At 44.1% G+C, this 15,918-nt stretch overlaps 1 protein-coding gene and 1 non-coding gene across 16 annotated transcripts in view; both read right to left on the bottom strand.

Annotated features, from left to right (window-relative positions):
• Positions 1–10,114, bottom strand: part of RhoGAPp190 (Rho GTPase-activating protein 190) — a 111,571-nt gene extending 101,457 nt beyond the window's left edge. For 3 of the 15 annotated variants that reach the window (XM_065426113.2, XM_065426127.2, XM_065426126.2), the window contains exon 1: positions 9,633–10,111. The gene's annotated coding sequence lies outside the window, so the exon portion shown is untranslated. Of the gene's footprint in view, positions 1–9,632 lie in introns of all 15 variants that reach the window. The other 12 variants (XM_065426120.2, XM_065426121.2, XM_065426122.2 and 9 more) reach the window with 8 other exon arrangements.
• A 2,622-nt stretch (positions 10,115–12,736) lies between these two features.
• Positions 12,737–12,920, bottom strand: LOC135897506 (U2 spliceosomal RNA). The gene has a single exon (XR_010563047.1). It is a non-coding gene; the product is annotated as a U2 spliceosomal RNA (small nuclear RNA).
• Positions 12,921–15,918: the final 2,998 nt, after the last annotated feature.

Genomic DNA, 15,918 nt, shown 5'->3' with positions numbered 1-15,918 from the left:
ACTTTGTAAGCACACTATGGTGCAACCACGTGAGTAGCAGCACAACGAACATGCCAGCACCGCCATGATGTTAAATACTACCTGGCTAACGTGACACAGTGGCTGACGCCTGTACCGCCACAGATTCGCGAAGGGAAAAGCTAAGCCTCACAGTGACGCGGCCAAATTTCCATGACACTGTGGGCACAATCGGCGGGCTTTGCCGCCCATCATGCATGGAGGGCATCACCATCTGGTGGTGTTTGCGGCAACCGAGCTTTGCGTCATGTCACCGAACACTCCTCTCTCATTGGTGGGTGTGCATGTAGTGCTGCATGCACTTCCACCAATGGAAGCACATCCTCATGCCTCTCTCGTCTGTCTAATTGCAAACAGTGCCGATGGCATGAAACTGAGCAACGAGCTCAGAAAAGCGAAAACTTTAAAAAGGACTTCCTTTCTGCTACGCATTCTCAAGCTTCAGTGTCTGCTGGCTCTGGTAGTTTATTATTATTATTATTATTATTATTATTATTATTATTATTATTATTATTATTATTATTATTATTATTATTATTATTATTATTCCGAATAAATATCAAAGGCCACTAATACAGGGGCATTACAGAAATCTCCTGAATAAATATTAGGCATTTCACATCCTGTGCTCCTTTCTCTCACACAAACACACTGGGTGAACTCTGCTACATAAGCATCACTACTGGCTTTTTCAAGAAAAATTGTGCAAACGAAAACTGTAAACAGGAACACGTTACTCATAAATGTGGTAGAATTGGGTCAGTGGAAGAATTTCTTTCACACTGTGCTGGGCCACACCACCTAGCAGAACATCATTCATGCTGAACACTGAAACACAACAGTGGACCTCTGCAGGCTTCTCACAAGCTTTGCTGGCTGCTGAGAGAGTGCTCGTAGTAAGCAAGAGCTCATTTTAAAGGGCAACTGAGGAAAAACACCAAATTAGTTTAGTTTAACAAAGCACTTTCTGAAAAAAATTTTGTATTTGTTAATCGTGCACTAAGAAGTTGTCTTCTAGGTGATTCAATGAAGGCCAAACTGCCAAAATCCCATCGCCGGTACTTCAGTCCGACATCACAAATTTCAGAGCAGTAAGTCTTCTCAAAATCTAGTTCTGTTTTTGGCTCCTTTACATGTAGCCATGCAAAGTAGCCATGGCATGTAATCATGTGATGTAGCATGTCTTGGTCAATAACGGGTTAACCACGCCCAAGTGGAGACCATAAAAGTCCTGACATCGTGGCAAGCTGGTCCGGGAACACCGAGGTAGAATTGAGGCCACCTGTTTTCCAGGTGTTTGTTTCTGGCTTAGCAAGTTTCATCTCAACATGAAAGTGCCTTTTTCAGGGGGTGGGGGCATTGTAGGTGTGTATTTTATAAAGAGAGCTTGGACAATTTTCCCTTTTATCATCACTTTAAGTACAGGCTGTGATAAGTCTCCAACAATGTAACACACATCGCAGTGACAATACTCACATACGGTGTTGCACACAGCCCATTTTTTATATTTTAGCCTTGCTGCCAATTTTCTCAAGTACTAAAAGCCCTGAGAACACTGCTCCATAAATGTCAAGAAATACTAGGCTTCTGAAGCACTGTTTGCAATTACTACTTCGAGTCATCCAGATTTCCTTCTGTCAAGTATTAATCGCCTGCAAAATGACATCGATGGAAAAGCTAAAAACTGGTGTGCTACTAGCCCAGGCACAGGCCTTTGATCTCTAGCTGAAAAGTATGTTGAAATATTAAGTAATGAAGGGTAGATACACCAGCATGATGTGTAGCTGACTGCATTTTACTACAACTTTTGAGACTCCAGCACAGGCACAACCAAGTCTCTAGTGAACCTTAGTTGAAAGTGCAAAACGATTCTGAACCTTAGAAGAAGCAGCCATCACAGAAATTATACATTAAACTTTAGAAAGCTTGAAATAACTTGAAACACATCTGTTTCTTCCTGAAATGAGACCCTTAGTACAGCAATCTAAAACAACCTTAATATCACTGGCTACTCTCATATTTCAAACGTAAAATTTTGTACAGGGGCTTATCTATGTCTCCACCATCTCAACCTAGGCCTCTTATGTGGCCCAAAGTTTTGTTGCAGTTGGCTTTTAATGCCGTAATGTCCAATGTGTCGCATATGCTATGTGCTAGTGCTTTTGATATGCTGAAGCGAGTTTTCAGTTAGGTAAAGTTCAGCATACCAATTACTAATTAATCACTATATAAATTCAATTTTAACTAGTGTTTTCTTTTACATATGCATCTATACGGCCAGAAATAAAGGTTAACGATTTGTTATAATTTTTGTTGATGTAGAACTACGTTTGAGCATTACAGGGCTAAAAAAGTAATGACATTACTTTACTTTTGATAAATTAAGGTCGCGGATATCATAAACTTCAGCAAAAGTAATGGCAAGTCTCACGGCACCCTAAAGAATTTAAGCACAGGCACAACCAAGTCTCTAGTGAACCTTAGTTGAAAGTGCAAAACGATTCTGAACCTTAGAAGAAGCAGCCATCACAGAAATTATACATTAAACTTTAGAAAGCTTGAAATAACTTGAAACACATCTGTTTCTTCCTGAAATGAGACCCTTAGTACAGCAATCTAAAACAACCTTAATATCACTGGCTACTCTCATATTTCAAACGTAAAATTTTGTACAGGGGCTTATCTATGTCTCCACCATCTCAACCTAGGCCTCTTATGTGGCCCAAAGTTTTGTTGCAGTTGGCTTTTAATGCCGTAATGTCCAATGTGTCGCATATGCTATGTGCTAGTGCTTTTGATATGCTGAAGCGAGTTTTCAGTTAGGTAAAGTTCAGCATACCAATTACTAATTAATCACTATATAAATTCAATTTTAACTAGTGTTTTCTTTTACATATGCATCTATACGGCCAGAAATAAAGGTTAACGATTTGTTATAATTTTTGTTGATGTAGAACTACGTTTGAGCATTACAGGGCTAAAAAAGTAATGACATTACTTTACTTTTGATAAATTAAGGTCGCGGATATCATAAACTTCAGCAAAAGTAATGGCAAGTCTCACGGCACCCTAAAGAATTTAAAGTTTACTGTAAAAGTAAAAGCCTTGTTTGTCAAATATTAACTCCACCTGTTCTCCCATCACTTATGTTCGCCCATATCTGAATCATTTATATCCCCTGCACATAACTGCACGGATTCACAATTAGGATCCAGATGCTGACAATCTTAAATTCTGTAAAATCAGTCATACTACTAGTGTTACAATGCAACCTTATAACTTTAGAAACACTCTAGTCAAAGCCAAAAAATACCAAGATTTGGTAGAGTACAGTAAGTATGCTTTTGCTACTGAAGACACTGTCTTGTGTCAGTGTTAATGTCGAGCCGGGATGGGTGCTCTGCTGTACAGTTGCCACAAGAATGGCCTGCACCACACGTAAACGGAAGTGTTCATTAAGTTTATTCCTGAAACATTCATGTAACAACGGCTGAAATTTCGGATGCTGCTACACATATTGCTCAACGAATGGAAGGCACTGCTGTCGGTAGGCACAAATAATCTAGTGGTCCGTAAGAATCGTCGTTGGGCTATATTTGTATCTTTTGAAGTCAGTTTTGCCCTAAACTGGACGCAAACGAAAAACAGTCAAACTATGGCATCTATGTGACAACCATGAACAAACCCGAAAGACTTGGCATTTTGCAACAAAATAGTAACATTTGGTAGCTACAGTATCATGACATGCAAGTGTTTCAAGCTCATCATTTCCTTTAGCTTCTGTTCGCCACCATCGTGCTCTCATGAGATTCATTCTTTCAGGAAGCTACCAGTCATCATATTGATGTTGTACCCACAAAGTACTGTTGATGTTGTCCTTGGCACGTTGACGTACTCACATATTTGAAGGGTTCTTTTTTTCTTTTTTAATGGATCCTAAGCCAACAACCATATAAACTATGAATCTAGATGCTGTCACTGTCATTCTGTATGTATGAGCCCTAGTCCATGGCAGACTACAATTTCACCAATATAAAGCTATGTGAAAATGTGAAACGCAGAAATATAACTTTTTAGGCCAACTGCTCAACAGATATGAATAAACCTTATTTCATTTTAGAAACTGTAAATTCTGCAGTACATTACAATAGGAAGGCATTCTATATTGTGCCGTGGGTTCCCAAGTAAACTGGCAAAATGGGTGGATAAAAAATTTAAGCACTAAATTTACAGCTCTGTAATTTCATACAAAGAACAGGTGTTGCACATCAGTTAGCTGCACATACACTAAGAGTGTACAGAGCAGGAAGACACGACCTATTAGATTACAGCGTATGTGAAACCTTACACGTAATCATTCCAAAGAAAGGAGTATATGCCTGAACGATGTCTAATGTACCAGTTCAGACGCCTCAGCAGATGCAAATCACAGAATTGTAATATGTGTATTGGTTTATTTACTTTTTATATTGGAATTGCAACCCAAACTTTATGCTGTATTTCTATTACTTTTAAAGTATCTTTACAAATTTTTAGGAAAGAAATTTGAAGGCCTAAATCTAAAATTTGCATATAACAGTGACTAGACTTTGCTGTTCCATTTAAAATTCAACAAACCTCATATAAATGAGTTCGATAGATATTGGGCAATAGCATTTCTACAAGTGAACAGACACTCAAGAACAAATTCTTCCATGACATACCCTTTTCCTAATTCGCAAGAGCACTTCTCTGCATTGCATTTTTCCTCAACTAATGGTAGCATCAGTCACAGTTCAAATGAAAATGCCGCAAATGCTGTGGGCTTGTGCCTTGCCCGTGGTTTCATCACGAGAGCCACGCCCATATTTTTCATGCCTTGCAACAAGCAAACTGTGCTCGAACGTGCTGATTGCAAAAGTGACTGTGTTGCCATTGGCTTGGCAATGTGCCTCGAGGGAAAGCTAATTTACAATAACAAAAAGGGTCCATTGTCATCTGTAACTGAGAAGAACGGGGGAAACCAAAGAACTAAATATTGCTCAAATAGCCATGAAATTCCAACAAGCATTGAACCCATAGAATGTACATACATACATTCATTTTCATATCTTCGTATTTTTAACTTTAAAGAAAAAGACGGAAAGGACGACCAGTTCCTGGTGGTTGCCAAGCTTAGAGCCTCCACATAATACATGTAGTATTCTAAACATACCTGCCAACTTTTGTGATTTTGTCCTCAATCATTAAAGCTTGTTTACAATTGTTGTTACGACACAGGTAATATTACGAGTTTTCATTTCCAACCAGTTTTGGCCAGAAGTGATTTTAAGAACATGAGGATACAATTACTGAAATAATTTTGAGTCGTAAATTTTCAGGTCCACTCAGTTATCTGCAGCCTATCTGCCCCCATGTCCACCCACTCCATAATATGACTAAAATTTTTGCCGCCTTTTCTAGACTATTTAAAAAATCGTATTTTGTACCTGCAGCATGGATCAGTCTAGCTGCAACTGCAGAGCTGGGTACCTATTCACAGAATTTCCATGTAACAAATCTGCACACTTTTTAACAGAGAGTCAATACCTCGAGCAAAAAAATATGTTTTGTATTTTCCACAAGCCTTTCACACTTTCTGACTTCGACTGTAGCTTACTGTTGGCTGGTCCGTCCATCCAATAAGCTCCAGTGGTAGTTGTACCACAGGGTCACTTATGCAAAATCAACTGCAAAAGTTTCCAGGGTACAGAGATCACGAAAAAAAAAAGTTTTCCTGCAACCTCACCACTCCGCCACGAATTTACTTAAGTGATTTAATGGTTGTGCAGGGGGCATACACAATTTCCATTTCAATTTTAAGACGGATGCAGTCACTATAACAATTTTATTTTTTCTTCTGAGACATTGTGCTCAATTGCGGAGTCTAATGTCCGAAAATTGCAAGTGGGTTATGAGAGATTCCAAAGTTAAGAGCTGCAGATTAATTTTTGCCACTTGGTGTTATTTAAGAGCACCAAATGCACGCTACGCAAGCGTTCTTGCATTACATCTCCGTCAGAATGCGGCCGCGGCGGTTGGGAATCAAACCCACAACCTATTGCACAGCAATGCCATGCCATAGCCACCGTGGCGAGTATGGCGCTTCATGCCCCAAAAGGTTTTGCAGTTGGGGGTACGTATGCATGTAAAATAGCTTTGGGAGTGACAGCTGAATGACAGGCATGTATCCATGCTTCCCGAATGCATTACACAAGCGCTCAGCCGGCCCCGAGAAGTCCATCGTGTTAAAGAAGGCTTAAAGAAAGCCAGAGAAAACCTCCAGATCAGTACAAGTGTCAATGCTTACAGAGTAACACACAGAAAGTAGCTGTGTGCCCTACAATTCTGCTCAAAATTATGTGCAATCACACGTGGAGCCAGAAGTAGAAAACCCCTCTGGCCGAGTGGATTAGTGCGGTCTATTCATGCGTTGGGTCTCCCGCAGCGCTCATCACTTTCAGCCACGATCGGCCGCAAGTTGTCGCACCACCACAGTTTGCAATAGAATTAATCTGCCATTGCAGCTCTACCATACTGCATGCCTTTGTTAATTTTTTTTTTCAATACCTATAAGCAGCCGAAAGCATAAAATGTTTGGCAAGGAACCTAGCTTATCAGTGTTGTGTCGGCAGCGGCAGGCAAGTGGGGGGCCGCCCCCAGCGAACGCGCGGCGAACGCCGACGCAGTGAAGGAGACACGGCGCTAACTGCTCCTGCTGAAAACCGGACAAGGACTGAGCCGACCCGCGGCCCTTTATTACTAAAAAGGACTTCACATGCCAGATGACACCTCCTTATTGGTCCCAGCTCGTCACATGACAGAAGGGGGGGGGGGGGTGCGCCATCTAGCTAAACTACTACGAAACATAAATGTATGATAACACAGAGATCTGACAGGGGGCGACACTATACTACAATCAGCACACGCATGTAATCTAATATATTCCCATCCCATGCCATCCAGCTGGTACAGCATTGGGCCGACTCCGCAGGCTGCAGTATTTGATATCCACTCGCAAGAAGTAATGCGAGTGCGTAAAAGAGTGTGTAATGAGCTCTGAAAGGGCACCCACAAGGAAATTTTAATTTGGATAGCTTCATAATAAATTAGTAGCATATACTATCCAAGCAACCTTGACAAAGCTGTAGGACTGGCAGCTGTCTAATTTTTTTTTATCAACGGCATTTAATTAGCAACTTAGCATATAACATGCGCACCCGGTTGAACATGCACACTTGCTTGTTCGTTGATGCAACGTAAATTCGAACAAATCACATCCAAGATTTTCAACATGCCTCCTCATCTCAGAGGACGCGCAAAGGCGAAATACTGGTTCTCAACATTCTGGACTCTGCATCATTTCTGGCTAGTGGTAACGATGGCTTTTTTTTTTCCAGTTTCAATGTCAAAACGTCTACTTTTGCCAGCTTTGTGTGACACCTTCATTCGTATTCCTAAAGCAAAATTTTGCATGAGGCTTCTATACATCTAAATTATGTATCTATAAATTTGGCTTTCTTAGGCAGTCCAAATTTTCACTGCAGCTGGCCTTTAACATCTATCGGCTCAATCACGAGCACAATGTACATGCAGTTGACAGAGAGAGAAAGATGTTCCTTACGATGGAAAAGCTGAGAGAACAGCCTTAATTAAAGTCCACGCCAGCTGCTAAGCATGGGGGAATGGCAGCAGAAAGAGAAGGAAAGAAATGTGCCAATAATGAAGACAAAAGTGGTGGATGGAATAAACATGAATAGAAGAGCCGTATAAGTCTCATATCGGGACCACACTTCTGCAGGAATTTGTTGCCAGCTTTAATAAGCTCTTGTGAAGCTTTTAAAACATCTTTAGAATCCTTAAAAGTCGTAAGAGGAGTGAGAGAGACACTATAAATGTTCTTACTGGACCCAAAGTGTGAGCCCAGACTCCATGATTTTGCCATCAAGGGCTTCCACAACAGAAATGAACAAGCTCTAACCAGTGCTGTAGTTGGGTACCCGGTTGGAAAGAACTTATTACTAGAGTCAAGGTTGTGTTAACTTTATGAATGCTGTGGGATATATAACCCTGTGTCACAGAAAAGTTAATTACAGACAGACAGATGGTCGGGTGGGCAGACAGACAGACAGAAGAGCTATTAAGTAATGAAACAACAGTGATTACACTAGTACTGGCACATAACGAGAACAAACAACTAGAAGACAAGTGCAATACAGAGAGAATGAAACGAATTTTGCTATTACAGAAGTGTCCTGGTAGAGCTAGTATAAGGGGTCCCATAAACTAAAGTTGCCTAGGGTATGATCAAGAAGCGTTTACATGAAGACTAATGAACCTTTTCACTATTACTGACAAGTATGGTCATCCGGAAGTCAAGTTTTGGGAAATATCTGGGAAGTTGGCTACACTGTTCGTAGTTTCCTGCAGTATGGAAAAGGTTAAGGATAGATAAATTCAGAGGTGTGTTCGCAATGGGGCTAGCAAGTCTATGTAGACTCCTTTACACTTTTTCAAACTTTGACATGCACCTTCTGCTACACATTGGGGCTTCCTACATGAAAACAACAGCCTGATAAATCCAAACAGTGGTCAGTATCACGGGATCTCACACTCCATGACTTTCATTTCAAACAGCTGATTACGTTCAGTACAAGCACAAGGTAGTTCTGAAAACTGTCTACAGAATCCGCGATGAATCTTTACAGCTGGTTTAAAGACATGCTTGACAACTATGACGCATCGTCAGCTCGCCGTCAGCTGACCTCTCAAAAACATTATTAGGCTATCATAACGCCCAACTTTTGATTCAAGAGCACAAGGGGGTCATTTTATTCTGACCTCGATTAAGTTCATTTATTTTTCCGGCGACGTCTGTTAAACAGCTGCAAACAGATTGCACGGCTGCAGAGATGACGCCTGAAAAGATCCACTGTGACAGGCCACAAGTTCCAGCTTTCACAGCGCTACTGCGTTCATCGAGCGCCGCCGAACACCTCGTACACCCATAAATGCGGCGGCAGTGGTGGTTCCATTCAGCTCAGCACTCCAGCAGAGCAATCATCAGGCGCTACTCGATGCCCAACGGCCAATATCCGGGGTCCAACGAACGAACTTCCAGCGGGGCTTCGAACCTAGCCGTAATATGGGAGTGCGGACTGATCGTGACTCCACATCGCGCGAATGTCCGGAAGAAAAAGCGGACGATCAAACGGCCAGGCCGCCGCCCCGCGATCAAAAGCGCCGCCGTTCACTCTCGACGAACGCTTGGCACTGACTGCTTGGCTTAGGAATGCTCTCCCGTCTCAGCAACCAGGGGCCGTCCATGGACGCAACATCAGCTCTGCCCACAGACCCCGGGCGCTGTCAGCCGCTGCCCGCGGGCTCCAGCAGCGCCGGCGCGAGCGGCGCCACGAGGCTGTCACGGGCCTGCGTGCTATGATTGCGCCGTGGGCTCGCGCGACGGTCTGGCGAAGGCGGCGATAAGCCAAGCGGCTCGCTCACGGGCCGCGAGCTCCACTCGGTATAGGCTTAGCCCGAGCAGGGCACCTCCGGCGCCCGCGGGGCCGTGGCCGCGCTCGCCGGCGGGTGCTCACCTGGCGACTCCCGATGTCGAGGGTCGGCTGGTGCCGTGCTGCTTCCGCTGCCGCCGCGGCGCCCCGACAAGGCTTGCTCACACCACGCACGCAGCGAGTGACGCGAAGCGCGCACGCATTCCTCCCAGCGAGCACGGTTCTCAAAGGGCGGCCATGTTGGTTTTCTCGTGAGTGACATGCACCCGCTGCAAAGCAGCAACAAAAATGCCAGCAGCAGCCGTGTTTCGCCGAATGTAACCGTCAAAGTGGCGCTTTGAGAAAATTGTCAAACAAAATTATAACTTTTCTATCAAGAACGGTTGTCTTAAGGCAAGTTGAGCGCTTTTGTCCTTTCTCTGGCACAAAAAACGGCTATAATGTCCGCACTCATCCAAATCAAGTCGTTCATGAGGTCAAGCTAAGTCAAGCCAAGCAAGCTAATGTTTCAATGCCGCGGAAAACAAAATTTGTTGAATTCGCCGAATGGCCATTTCTACCATTCATTCATTTCTTTGATGAGCATTATAAAAGCCGTTAGCAGGAATGTACATCAGTGACGAAAGTGTCTTTCACTGCTACTGGCGAGAGTCTAGGGTTCCTGTTTTTCCAGTTCAAAGCGGCTACGACCTTCGCAACAAGATGAAGCGCGATGCTACGGTGTACCGATACTGCGAGCTCGAAATTGCAATGAAACACTAAAGTGGCAACAGTACGCATCCGCAAAACTCTTGGACAGATACGTGACCACTCCGCGGCTATCATCGCAATCGTCGTGGCATTGAACACTCAGTGGCGTACACAGGCAGTTTTTTTTTTTTTCGTAAGTAAAAAAAGCTGAAACATTACAAGATGAGGAGAGGGGGCTATTGTTGTATGCACTGGTGGCTGTAGTGTACCGCATGCATTCATAATTCGGCGAAGGAAACCGGTCTTGCGTACATAGCCAATGCTCATTTCTGAAAGGATTTCTGCGACGCTGCGCGCACAAGATTATTCGCGAACTTTTATGACACCTGAAACCTGTTTTTTTTTTTCAGCCCCTAGCATCTCACACCCTTTTCACACACGAATCGCACCTCCTCGCACATGGAATTGATGGCCACGCCCGTCACAGCAGCATATTTACGACACGTGCATATCATACACAAGAAAAAGGATGGTCATAACGTTAAGCGACAAGAAACGGCGGTATTGAGTAGAGAGCAAGAAATTCATCGACGATTACGATCCTCTCAATAGGAAGGATCGCAATCGTCGCATTACAATGCGAAATTTGAGCGCAGCTCTATACCTGGTTTCATTTCGCGACATGTTGGCTGGCGCGGACAATTTGTCCCATGCGGCACGAACTTGCGAACGGAGCAAACTGTGGCGCGACTGCCTCACTAATAGAGAGATCGCGAGAGGCAGCGCGTGGGTGCAGTTCATAGCAGCCGCCGCAGACAGACCTCCAAATCACGCAGCGCTTTGTTTCCATACAGACAACGCATGCTACTCTGGCGCCATCTCGTAACCATCATCACCGCACAGCCCGTCTTGCGCGGTACTACGCTTTTCTTCTGACGCTTTCGCCACACCCTCCTTCTCCGCTTTCCTCCTCGCGATCTCTTTGCTATCGCCGTCTTTTATCACCCGCGCATGTGTTGGTGGGCTAGTTGGTTAAGCATGATTACAAAAACGGCGCCGAATAAAACAACACACGAAGAAGGGAAACACGGCCGCTGCGCTCCGCGTTTGCTTTCATCCTTCGCTGTGCTCGTTCGCTCGCGGTTACGAGGTACGACGGCGACGCGATCGCCACTCTTAGCGCCGTAACGGGCGATTAAGAGCGGCACCCTGAAAAAAGCTGCAGCTGATATAGACTACAGTGGGATACAACTCAAGTCTGCAGTGAAGCCCCGCCCTCTCCCTCATAACCGCCAGCCATTGTTCCTCCGCGAGGCTGCAAATAGTTCGTACTTTAAGCTTTCTTTGCTACCTAAATAAGGCGGTAACCACAAAAAAAATGAAATTATAAGCGCGTATAATTTTGTACGTTTTCACTCGTCTAATATACTGGAACAGTGGAAGCCTACTTCTTTATTGAACTGAAATGAAACGCTTGCTCCGCTGCAACTATTTATTGTCAAGTTTCACTTCAGTTGGCAGTGAAGTTTCATGAGTAAAACGGTGTCAGTAGTGAAATGAAGTGTATACCGCGGACTTTTGAAGAGTGAAATGGTCAGACTCCATACACTTTGTCCCTCTCTGTTGCACACCTCATCCCTTCTGCCGATGAATAGACTCTTCAAGAACAGCAGACGCGCTCCGGAGGTATCAAGTACGACGCCATATTGAAATGGTAGCATGACGACGACTTTGTTGGCTTACGTGATTGGCTGACGGAAGAACAACCCCTACGAGGTCCGCGTGCTTTTGTTGCCAACCACTGTTTTTTTTTTTAATTGTACCCTACTATATAGTTGAGATGACCAAAATTTGGTTTAGCTAAAGCGCAGTGTCGCTTCCTGCGGCGTGTATTTCGTTCGGTAAGGCCTGAACAAAGAAAACAAAATTGTGGTGTGGAAGCTACCGGGGCAGTTACCAGCAGAGGTGAAGCCAGCGCGATCGACAAGGCTCTGAACTAGAGCCTTGTCGGCTGAAGTCCACAGCCATATCGAGTGATTTTGCCAGCTGTTGATGTAAATATTAGGCTAACCACAAAATTAGAGCTGCGTTCTTTTTTTTTTTTTTGACGTATAGGTACTATCTTCGACTCAGTATTGATGATATGATGTCCAATTAAAGTTTGCTAAGACGTTGAAGTTTCATCCTCAAAACTAGGGAAAACACTGACGATTCGGGAGATAGAAATTCAAGACGATGGGCAAAATGAGAACAAGGTGAAAGCCGGAACCAACGTACGTTTCGATAAGTCCACTTGTCGAAACATTGGCTCCTGCTTTCACCTTCTCATTTTTTGCTCATCGTCAAAACTAGTAACACAAAGACACACGTCGAGCAGCATCTCTACGGCAAAATTATACAGCCATCTTAAACTTTTGGGGAAACGTGAGAAAGGCGCTTCTTTTTACAGCAAAGCTCTATATGGCCAGTTTCTAGGCGGATCGATGTCCCCGGACTAAAAACCGTGGGCCCATCCCAAAGAATGTGTAATGCTGGGCCTACTCGCGGCGGAGGTGAAGCAGGCTTCAAGCGCTCCGCGAACTTGCAAAAATGAGTTTAACATGTTGGATCCAAGTACAACCCGTATCAGATATTAAGCTGATAAGAACAGATACCGCACTTTGAGCTGCGTCGGCAAAGTCTACGTTCGCACCGCCCTCTCTTTGTCGGCGTTCCAAGCGCTTATCCGTATCTCCTTTCCTTCGCCTCGACCGTGGGCGGTCCCGTCGTCCACCCAAATGTATATTAAAATCATGGTAAATGAGGTCCGTACCTATGTTCAAAATTATGCGTCACCTCTGTGTCGTATGCTAGGTAGCTTCGTTGGTCATCCACCTTCAGAGTGGAATGGCTCATGAATTTTTTTTCTTCACTATATAATTAAGCTATCGTGTCCCTCTTAAGATGGCGGCAGTCCGACGTCATTTTCGGGACTTCATTTCCGAGCTCCTTGGATCTGAGGCCGGTCACATTACATCTTGACACACGTGAATGCTAATGGCGAGGATGAGTTTTAAATAGGGGGCAACAGCAGGAGCCGAATCCAGCTCCCTCCTAAATGTATACGTTGTCTTCGTGGGAACGAAATTGCGCTTAAGGTTTTGTGTGGCGACATAGAGACTTCAGTACGTCACGGTTAACCATCACGATTCTTCACCAACATATATGTCTCCATCTGGCGTGCCTTGAGGCTCACACAATTTAAGGCCCATTGCTCTTTCTTTTTTTTTAATTTACATTATAGATTTACCAAGTTGAGTTTTCTTCTAATATTCACCTTTGCACCTCTGTGTTGTACATCGAGAAATTTGCTGTGAGCACGATGGAACAAAAAGTCTACCATCATCATCACCATTTACACGCTGAGCTCATTCCTGCACCTACGCACCTTTTATCGTAACCCCATTTGTATAGCTTGGTCTACATTTCGCACGCAAGCACATTTCTACCCTCTTTCATACCGAACACCTCACGTGACTGGAACAACTTTCCTGAAAATCTTGTTTCCCTCACGGATCACGCTTTGTGCATACAATCCTTATTTGCTGTTTTTTTCTTCATTGCTGCTAACTGTGCCAAATAGGGATTCATTTTGTTTGTGTCACGCGGGTTCTGTTTTATCGCTGTTTCTTGCTGTATTCTGCCTTAATAGATTCTCTTGTATAACTTTGTATAACTTACAGTTCCTTTGTAACCAACCCTCTACAGTGCAACTGCGGTTTGAGGATATTTGAAATAAATAAACAAATAATTAAATAAATAAAAGCTTGATGCGACACGGATATACTTGAAGCTCCTTTCGAGAAGCTCACTCGTGCATGAGCACAGTACGGAATTGCTTTTCAGTGACGTGACCGTAAATTCGCCACTTCACTACGAGAGACACATGTCAGGTGCTATAGGTGTAGGCAAAAGTTTGGTTGACCAAGTGGTGCCACTGGTCCAAGATCAATTTTCTTATCGATTTCATTTTTGTACTCATCCAGTGGGACTTCCAACTTGGTCCAACTTGCTCGTCAAATAAGGCTTCCCAATGACGTACGATCAGAATTACCAATTGGGTCCTATTGAAAAACGCAACTGAACTCGATGTCTTCCTTTTTTTGCTTTTGTTTTGTATTGGTAAATCTATCTGGACCGACAGCCTACGATAAAGACAACAGAGCAAATAAGCTATAGAGTTACTGTATAGATTGTTTACAAATACATCTTAATTAAATCTAATTAATAATAAATTCTGGGTCTTTAGGTGTTGAAACCACGACTTCGTTTGAGGGCCGCCGTAGCGGGCGACTCCGGATTGACTTGGGCCACTTAATTGGGGTTCTTTAACGTGCACCTAGAGATCTATAAGTACACGAGTGTTTGTGCGTTTCGCCCACATCGATATGCGACCGCCGCGGCGTGTCGTATTCGAACCCACGACCTCGATTTCAGGGCTACTTCGGCGGGTACAAAAGCTTGTTCATAAATGAGAACAATAGAACAAGCGCACGACTATGTTCTGAAGACTGGCACAAAAAACAGAATTGATGTCAAGTATCGGCTATGCAAATAAAACACCAAAAAGAAAAATAATTTGAGGTACATGACTTAAGTACCCCCTTGCCCAATAATATTCCTGCCAAAAAGAAAAGAAAGAAAAAGAAAAGACCCTCTTGCAGCTTGAGGAGGCTTGATAATCCAGAAAAGATGCGAAAAGCTAAACTCAGGTAGAGACTTCGTCTCTTAAGTTTTATATAGTAGGCTTCCTATATAAGTTCCCGCACCACCTATAGCCGCGATGTCATGAGTTTTGCATTTACGCTGGAGGTACTGAAATGCGCTTCATTACTTGGTCCATGGTGGTCGAAGGGGGGGGGGGGGGGGGGGGGGGAATGAGGCAGGAAGAATTTTTTTGAGGATCGGCCCTGGGACGATGAGTCGCCCACAAAAGCCGGGACGCTGCAAGGGGAGGACGGGCGGCAGTCTCCACAGCCGAGTTGAGATGCGGGATGTCACGCGCTCGGTCCGGCCAAGCGACCATGCGATCACCACGGACCTGGGCCGCTATTTTGTAGCGATGCCTTATGCGTTATTCTATGCTATTCTTATCATCCACCACACGCGGCCGCCTGATCGCTTTGATAATGTGGGCAGACCGTCGCTCTGACCAGTGGCCAAGCGCGAAAAGTCTGAAAAAGCATAGAATCGAAAAAGGCATCGCTACAAAATACCGGCCCTGAAGCAATAATATTGTCACGTGGTGGTGACGTTGAAGAGCACAGTACAGCAATACTGTGAAAGACAAAACTAACTTTTATTGGGCGAACCTGTGCTCACAAAATCAGGCTACACTTATAGCACAACGATAGCGGCGAACACAGTCGGCGATCGTCGAAAATCTGATCAGCGGGTCAAGCGCGTCCGTTTTTATGCAGCAGTCATCGAATGTTCCAGACTTATCGTCGGGACCCGCGTGCCTTCCACAAAGTTCTACACCATTCGCGTCAGGCGATGAAATCAGATAACACAAGGTTCGGTGACAACAGACAGCGGATAGAAGCATCGATAACTTTCCAGAAACTTCAGATACATACAGGCGCGTCCCGCGCTGTGCGATGACATTGGTTAGGCGGCGAAACGTGGTCGCCCGATAAAG

The sequence above is a fragment of the Dermacentor albipictus genome, chromosome 9 (assembly GCF_038994185.2).
Source record: "Dermacentor albipictus isolate Rhodes 1998 colony chromosome 9, USDA_Dalb.pri_finalv2, whole genome shotgun sequence".
In the NCBI taxonomy this organism is placed as follows: Eukaryota; Metazoa; Arthropoda; class Arachnida; order Ixodida; family Ixodidae; genus Dermacentor; species Dermacentor albipictus.
The sequence above is the reverse complement of the archived record's forward strand: the minus strand, read 5'-3'. Positions and strand labels throughout refer to the sequence as shown.